Here is a 9,996-nt window from a genome sequence, read left to right on the forward strand (position 1 = left end):
GGTGGCTAGTCGAGTTTGGATTAAAATAAGATGAAGTTTTCCAAGTATTATTCTTATTATTGATTTTAAAATAGGTTTTCCAAGTATGTAACATGAAATTTATGGGAATCTTGTTATATTTATTCCTTCTTATCGAGAAATTCTTTAAGTGGATCGATTATAATTATTATCATTAGCTTAAATTATACACATGCCATTTGTTGTAAACTATTGAAGAAAATCCTCCTCTATTGAGGGAAATTCTCTCTTCTAACATGTATAAATAAGGAGTATTGTATTGTTTCAACTCAATGCATTTGTATTACATTTCTATCTTGGTCGTCCCTCAACTCTTATTCAGGAAAAACTGTTTTCCCGTTATTCTCTTCCTACGCTTAAAACCAATAACATCATAACTTATATGATGCTTGTTTAAGTAATAAAAGTCATAGATTTCTCTTTAGAAAATCCTCCTTATCCTGCTCTAAACTCCTTGAGGTTGTTTACACGGATGCTTGGGGCCCCACTCTAATTACTTCCTTTGACAAATTCAGATTTTATATTATTTTCGTATACTATTTCACCAAATACACAGGGTTATACCCTTTTCACCATAAATCTAAAGTTTCAACAGTCTTTACCAACTTTTGAAGATTAGTCAAGAACTTCTTTCAGTCTAAAATTAAGATCGTTTACTCTGATGGTGGCGACGAATGTCAAGCCCTCACATCCTACCTATCTGCTTGTGGTATACAACACATCAAGTCACCTCCACACATTCCTCAACTCGTTGGTTTTGCTGAACGCAAACATCAACATATAGTTGAAATTGGTCTCACACTCCTACACCAAGCCTCTATGCCACCAACTTTTTGGACTGCAGCATTTCAAGCTGTCGTCTACCTCATTAATTGTATGCTCACTCTAGTCCTCGAGTACGAGTCGTCATTTGAAAAATTATTTCATAAATCCTCAAACCTTCAAAAACTCAAAGTGTTTGGTTTTCTATGTTATCCATGGTTGCGTCTATATACCTCACATAAGATAACATCAAAATCTAAACATTGTGTTTTCATTGGATACTCCCTTGTCCATAATGCCTTTCGATGCTACGAACCCCAATCTCGAAAAGTCTTTACGTCCCGTCATGTTATTTTTATAGAGACTACCTTTCCGTTTCACAACCCTGAGCCTCTTGCTGTGCGATCTCCTCCATCACATATACATCACTAGAGTATGCCATTAATCCCATCAACCGAGTCTCCCATAATATCATCCAGTCCTTCTCCTCAGAATCCACACTCTCTCCTTCTCCTGGTGCAATAGCTCCTCACCCCCTCCATTGTGCCTCTCCCTTCTGTACTAGGTCCCCCTACGATTGAAGGCATTCCCTCAGAATCATAATCACTACCTTTATCCTCTCCTAGGACTAATGACACCGAAGTCCCTCAACCTACCTTAATCCATGTTAGTGCACCTCACACCATCTATACCTACAATACACCCTATAGCCCCTAGACATCCAATGACAGCACGATCAAAAAGTGGTGTCTTTAAACCACAATAAATCATTGACCTACATACCATCACAACGTCCTCGTCAAAGACCATTGAACCTTCCACAATTACTCAAGCCCAAAAATCTCCATACTAACATAAAGCCATGTGTGAAGAATATGATGCACTCCTCTATAATTCTACATGGACCCTTGTACCCTCTTATTCTACACAAAACATCATCGGGTGTAAGTGGGTCTTTCGAATTAAGTGGAACCTAGATAAATCCGTAGCCAAATATAAAATGAGTATAGTGGCCAAAGGGTTTCATCAACGACCTGTTGTTGACATTCAGCCCTATTATTAAACCCACAATAATCCGACTTATTCTGAGTTTGGCCATCTAACAAGGCTGGCATTTACGTCAACTCGACGTTAACAATGCCTTTCTACATGAGACCATAACTGACGATGTCTTCATTCAGCAGCCTCCTGGCTTCATCCACCTTCAATATTCAAAGCATGTTTGTAAACTACAAAAAGCTATTTATGGATTTCGTCAGGCTCCAAGAGCTTAGTACACTGAACTTAGCTCGTTTTTGGCATCAGTTGGCTTCATCAACTCTAAGTCTGATACCTCCTTATTTCTCTATCACTAAAGTGGCAATATAATATATCTTATGGTATATGTGGATAATATTATTGTCACAAGCAACAATCCTATGAAAATCAAGGCATTCCTCGAGCATTTAGCAGATCGATTCTCCCTTAAAGATCTAGGAACCTTGAGGTAATTTTTGGGAGTGGAAACAATATTCTCATCTTCCAGGCTCTTCCTATCACAACAAAAGTATATTTAAGATCTATTATCTAAAATGAACATGCAAGATGCAAAGGCAGTTACAACACCTCTATCTACTGGCAAGTCACTAAAACTATGTGATGGAAGCCCTACTACAGACCCAACTCAATACCGTCAAGTCATTGGCTCCTTACAGTACTTGTCTCTCACATGTCCAGATATCTCATTTGCGGTTAATAAATTATCTCAATTCATGCATCGACCATCTACTATTGTCACATCCTGATTTTTTTTTTTTTTCCACACAGGCCAAATAGATAAACATCACTTTATTCATCATCTATAACCATTTATTACAATTCATTTATTCATCAAATTACAAATAGAAAAGTAAACATAGTGATGTTAACTTCAAGAGTCATCCTAGTGGCTCTACCTAGCGGTAGAGGAAGGTTCGCTCTCCACTGGAATCCGATTTAGTACTAGAGGGAGGCTGCTCTGAAAATCAAAAACAAAGAAAATTCAGCAACGCTGAGTAGGAACCCCAAAAGTCAAATCAAGATAAATATATGACCAAAATTCAATCAATCATCCCATTGGCGTATATCAAATACCCGAAGGAGCACTCCCCCAACAGCGGATGGAGAGGCTTTATCCTACGGGATGAGTTTGTGTTCTCCCAACAGCGGATGGAGGCAAACTCATATCACACTCCCAACAGCGGATGGAGTGGTGTCCCACACCCGCCAAAGTGGGGACACGTTCCTCCCAACAGCGGATGGAGGAACCGTCCAGCCGCCACGTCTGACGGCCCGCTAATCCCCGAAGGGAATCGCCCTACCTGCCCTTGGCAGGGAAATAACATAATCTCACACTAGTCATGTCCATATAGGGATGAAATAACACATTTAAACATTTCTTTCAAATATCATGAATACCAAATAATACAAATTAGCCCTCAATTGACTTAAACTCTAGTTCAATTGGTCCAATTGAACTCAATTTACTAGGACCTAACTGAACTGATCTCTAATCCTTATTTAACTGGTCTGGAACCACCCTAGACTAGTATAATTTGGATTAGATTAGGTTCAATTTAGGTTAAACTAACTTGAATAAGTCAATCAATTTGGAATCACCCTGAATTGATCTAGACTAATCAAGCCTAGTTTAGTTCAATCAATACTTGGGCTCAAATCCAACAATAATATTGAGTTAGATCAAGCTAGCTCATCTACTAGTCATGTGCATTATACATGACTGGGCATGCATCACACAAAGCTGGCCCAGCCTTGGCCCATGGACTGGTCATGTGCATCGCATGTGACCACTCATGATGGTTAGGCTGGGTTAGCCTACGGGCCAAGGCCTAATCCGTGGGTTGGGCCTGGCCTACGGGCTGGGCCTGGTCTACTGATTAGGCCTAGCCAATAGGTTGTGGCCTGACCTATGGGTTGGGCCTGGCCTGTGAGCAATTTCAATCCAAATAATATATAATTTCATACCGCAACATATATTTATTAGCAATATAAACAAAAAACATAATAACGCATTCAATGATAGACAAGGAGATAAGCTTTAAAACAAGGAAATACATTCTAATTTAAATGGAAATCATAATACATTAAAAGACATAAACTTTAATATAATGAAATAACCTTCTAAATTCACATTAAAACCATGCTTTCAATACATATAAAATTTCAACATATTCTAGTCAAATTCTAAATCATTCAGAATAGCATATTTTAAATTTCAAATTAATGAATATCACAAAAGATTTTAGATAACATATTTTTATCTTAATAATATTTTAATCCAGATAAGATTAAAGATAAATAGTAAAAAAATATCAAATAAAACATATAAATTTTTAACATCTTTAAATCTATAATAAAAACTTAATCATGGGTCAACATTATACAAGTGATTACTTTAATGTAGTAATAAAAAAATTTAACATTTAAAGAATTGATAAACATTTTTCAAACTACAAGCTTTTCAACATTCAAAGAATCAAAATAAAAACTAAAACTTTTAAATTTAAGAAAGGCAGGGAAACCTACCTCTTGTCAATAGGGTGTAACTCCTCGTTCTCTTGTCAACAGGATGTAACTCCTCGTTCCTCCCGCTGTCAGGCTCGACTAGGTGAGGAACGAAGGAGAGAGATCCCTCCCCTTTAAATAGGAGGAGGTGAGCCTCTATTAAGGGAAATAAATTTTAATTTTCATATTTATTTAATATAAATTATTTTCATTTAATATACTACCAAATATGATATCATCATATTTGGAATACTTACTAGTTATTTCCTTAATTAATATCAACAAACAAGGAAGTAGATTAGGATTTCCTTAAATTATAATAACAAGTAAGGAAAGAAAATCAATTCCTAACTTAAATATTTGATATGATTACATTTCTCCCCTCCTATAGGAAATTTGGTCCCCAAATTTAGCTTACCTTAATAGAATAGATGAGGATACTGCTCTCGCATATCTTCTTCTCTTTCCCATGTTGCCTCTTGGTCTGAATGGTGTTGCCAACAAATCTTTACCAAAGGTATAATTTTGTTCCTTAGAACATGTTCTTTTCTTTCCAAGATCTGGGTTGGTTGTTCTCTAAAAGTGGCATCATCTCGTAATTGTAGAGGTTGGTAAGATATGACATGTAATGGATCCCTGATATATCTTCGAAGCATTGACACGTGGAATACATCATGGATGCTAGCCAAAGCCGGGGGCAATGCTAATCTGTATGCTACAGGCCCAACCTTTTGTAAGATCTCAAATGGGCCAATAAATCTTGGGGCTAACTTTCCCCTTTGACCAAACCTCATAACTCCCTTGGTTGGCGACACCTTTAAGAAGACGTGCTCACCAACTTCGAACTCTAGATCTCTTCGCCTTCGATCTGTATAACTTTTCTAACGACTTTGAGCTGTTAATAATCTTTAGCGTATAATTCGAATATTATCAGCATCTTTTTGAATTAATTGAGGCCCCAAAAGCTTCCGTTCTCCCACCTCATCCCAATATACAGGTGATCTGCACTTTCTTCCATAAAGAGCTTCAAATGGAGCCATCTGTATGCTAGAGTGGTAACTATTATTATAAGAAAACTCAATTAGATGTAAGTGCATATCCCAACTCCTTCCAAAGTCCAAAGCACATGCTCTTAAGAGAACTTCAAGAGTTTGTATTGTCCTTTCAGATTGGCCATCAGTTTGGGGGTGAAAAATTGTACTAAATTTTAACTACGTGCCCAAAGATTTTTGTAGATTTCCCCAAAATTTAGAGGTGAATCTTGGATCTCTATCTGAAATAATGCTAACTGGCACCCCATGATATCGAATAATTTCCTTAATATATAAGTTTGCTAGTTTATCTAATGAATACTTTTTGTTAATAGGAAGGAAGTGAGCAGATTTAGTAAGTCTGTCTACTATTACCCAAATTCCGTCATATCCTTTCACAGTCTTGGGTAATCCTGTCACAAAATTCATAGTGACTTGCTCCCACTTCCATTCAGGAATTAAAATCCTTTGCAACTTTCCCGCAGGTACTCGATGTTCTATCTTCACCTGTTTACATATCAGACATTTAGAGACAAACTCTGCTATATCTCTCTTCATACCATGCCACCAATAGTTTTGGCATAAATCTCGATACATCTTAGTAGTCCCGGGATGGATATTAAATTTTGATCTATGTGCTTCCTCTAATAATTGTATCTTTACCGGATGGCTTTCGGGAATACAAAGTCGATTGTGGAACGTAATATAACCATATTCGGCTTGGAGGAATTCAGGTCTAGATCCTTGAGTTATTTCCTTAACTATCATTTGAAGATATGTATCTTCCTTTTGACCTTCTTTAACTTTTTCCACCAAAAATGATTGTGCCATCAAACGCACAAGAAAACCTTTATTTGTCTCCGATAAAAGTTTAAGTTTTAAGTCTGCTAACTTCGTCATCATAGAATTCCTTTGAATATTCATATAGGCTACAAGACTGTAGGTATTTCTACTTAAGGCATCAGCAACTACATTAGCTTTCCTAGGATGATAGTTGATATTAAAATCATAATCCTTTAGAAAGTCCAACCACCTTCTTTGTCTCATATTTAAATCTTTCTGTGTGAAAATATATTTGAGACTCTTATGATCTGTGATGATTTCGAAAGTCTATCCATATAGATAATGCCTCCAAATTTTCAGTGCAAAAATGATAGCTGTTAGCTCTAAGTCATGAGTAGGATAGTTCTTTTCATGAGGCTTTAATTGCCTCGATGCATAAGCAACTACCCTCTCATTTTGCATTAGAACGCAACCAAGCCCTTGTAGTGAGGCATCACTATACACTACAAAACCTTCTCCCCCTGAAGGAATCACCAAGATAGGAGCACTGGTTAATTTCTTCTTCAATTCTTGAAAACTTTGTTGACATTTATCATTCCACATGAATTTTATGTTCTTTTGTATCAACTTGGTCAATGGTGCTGCTATTTTTGAAAAGCCTTCTACGAATCTTCTATAGTATCCAGCCAAACCCAAGAAGCTTCTAATCTCTGAAACATTAGAAGGCTGCTTCCATTTTATCATAGCTTCAATCTTGTGAGGGTCAACAGATATGCCAGCGCTCGAAATTACATGACCGAGAAACATAATTTCATTGAGCCAAAAGTTACACTTACTTAACTTGGCATATAGTTTCTCTCGCCTTAGGACTTCCAGAACTGTCTTAAGATGGTGTTCATGCTCTACTATGCTTTTGGAGTAGATCAAGATATTATCAATAAACACAATTACAATTTATCGAGATAAGGGTGAAACACTCTATTCATGAGATCCATGAAGGCAGCTGGTGCATTTGTGAGTCCAAAAGGCATTACTAAGAATTCATAATGACCATATCTTGTTCTAAAGGCAGTTTTCTGTATGTCTCTTTCCCTTATCTTTAGTTGATGATACCCGGATCTCAAATCAATCTTTGAGTATACCTAAGTACCTTGAAGTTGATCAAACAGGTCATCTATTCGAGAAAGAGGATATTTATTCTTTATGGTCACTTGGTTGAGTTGTCTATAATCGATGCATAGTCGCATAGATCCATCTTTCTTCTTCACAAATAGGACAGGGGCACCCCAAGGTGATACACTAGGTCGAATAAAACCCTTGTCCAAAAGCTCTTGGATCTGTTTCTTTAACTCCTCCAACTCAATTGGTGCCATTCTATATGGAGGTTTAGAAATAGGTGCAGTACCAGGTAGAAGATCAATTGTAAATTCAATCTGTCTATTTGGTGGCAGTGCAAGTAGATCTTCAGGAAAAACATCTGGAAAATCCCGTACAATGGGGATGTCCTTTAATACTGGCTTCTTGGATTCTTCTCCAGAAATAAAGGCCAAGTATCCCTGACATCCCTTCAGTAATAGTTGGGTAGCACTCAAGGCTGAAATAATAGAAGGGAACTTTTCTTGAATCCCAATGAACTTGAAAGGTGGTTGATCTAGAGGTGAGAAAGTAACAGTCTTCCGAAAACAATCGACACTTGCATGGTATGCGGAAAGCTAGTCCATACCCAAGATAGCATCAAAATCTTGAAATTCTAGTAGAATAAGATCTACTAGCAAATCATGACTTTCAATTGTAATAACACAGTTTCTATATATTTGATCAACTATCAAAGAGTTTCCAACCGGTGTTACTACTATTAACGTATTATTCATTGTCTCACGATTCTTATGCAGTTTCATAGCAAAACAAGGTGATATAAAAGAATGGGTAGAACCATAATCAATAAGCACAGATGCTGGCATACCATAATACACCTACAGGCCCTAGACCATGCTCTGATACCATAAAAGATGTCACATCCTGAATTTTTTTTTTTTTCCACACAGGCCAAATAGATAAACATCACTTTATTCATCATCTATAACCATTTATTACAATTCATTTATTCATCAAATTACAAATAGAAAAGTAAACATAGTGATGTTAACTTCAAGAGTCATCATAGTGGCTCTACCTAGCGGTAGAGGAAGGTCCGCTCTCCACTGGAATCCGATTTAGTACTAGAGGGAGGCTGCTCTGAAAATCAAAAACAAAGAAAATTCAGCAACGCTGAGTAGGAACCCCAAAAGTCAAATCAAGATAAATACATGACCAAAATTCAATCAATCATCCCATTGGCGTATATCAAATACCCGAAGGAGCACTCCCCCAACAGCGGATGGAGAGGCTTTATCCTACGGGATGAGTTTGTGTTCTCCCAACAGCGGATGGAGGCAAACTCATATCACACTCCCAACAGCGGATGGAGTGGTGTCCCACACCCGCCAAAGTGGGGACACGTTCCTCCCAACAGCGGATGGAGGAACCGTCCAGCCGCCACGTCTGACGGCCCGCTAATCCCCGAAGGGAATCGCCCTACCTGCCCTTGGCAGGGAAATAACATAATCTCACACTAGTCATGTCCATATAGGGATGAAATAACATATTTAAACATTTCTTTCAAATATCATGAATACCAAATAATACAAATTAGCCCTCAATTGACTTGAACTCTAGTTCAATTGGTCCAATTGAACTCAATTTACTAGGACCTAACTGAACCGATCTCTAATCCTTATTTAACTGGAATGGAACCACCCTAGACTAGTATAATTTGGATTAGATTAGGTTCAATTTAGGTTAAACTAACTTGAATAAGTCAATCAATTTGGAATCACCCTGAATTGATCTAGACTAATCAAGCCTAGTTTAGTTCAATCAATACTTGGGCTCAAATCAAACAATAATATTGAGCTAGATCAAGCCAGCTCATCTACTAGTCATGTGCATTATACATGACTGGGCATGCATCACACAAAGCTGGCCCAGCCTTGGCCCATGGACTGGTCATGTGCATCGCATGTGACCGCCCATGATGGTTAGGTTGGGTTAGCCTACGGGCCAAGGCCTAATCCGTGGGTTGGGCCTGGCCTACGGGTTGGGCCTGGTCTACTGATTAGGCCTAGCCAATAGGCTGTGGCCTCACCTGGGTTGGGCCTGGCCTGTGAGCAATTTCAATCTAAATAATATATAATTTCATACCGCAACATATATTTATTAGCAATATAAACAAAAAACATAATAACGCATTGAATGATAGACAAGGAGATAAGCTTTAAAACAAGGAAATACATTCTAATTTAAATGGAAATCATAATACATTAAAAGACATAAACTTTAATATAATGAAATAACCTTCTAAATTCACATAAAAATCATGCTTTCAATACATATAAAATTTCAACATATTCTAGTCAAATTCTAAATCATTCAGAATAGCATATTTTAAATTTCAAATTAATGAATATCACAAAAGATTTTAGATAACATATTTTTATCTTAATAATATTTTAATCCAGATAAGATTAAAGATAAATAGTAAAAAAATATCAAATAAAATATATAAATTTTTAACATCTTTAAATCTATAATAAAAACTTAATCATGGGTCAACATTATACAAGTGATTACTTTAATGTAGTAATAAAAAAATTTAACATTTAAAGAATTGATAAACATTTTTCAAACTACAAGCTTTTCAACATTCAAAGAATCAAAATAAAAACTAAAACTTTTAAATTTAAGAAAGGCAGGGAAACCTACCTCTTGTCAATAGGGTGTAACTACTCGTTCTCTTGTCAACAGGATGTAACTCCTCGTT

Source organism: Musa acuminata, unplaced genomic scaffold (genome assembly GCF_036884655.1).
Source record: "Musa acuminata AAA Group cultivar baxijiao unplaced genomic scaffold, Cavendish_Baxijiao_AAA HiC_scaffold_1137, whole genome shotgun sequence".
In the NCBI taxonomy this organism is placed as follows: Eukaryota; Viridiplantae; Streptophyta; class Magnoliopsida; order Zingiberales; family Musaceae; genus Musa; species Musa acuminata.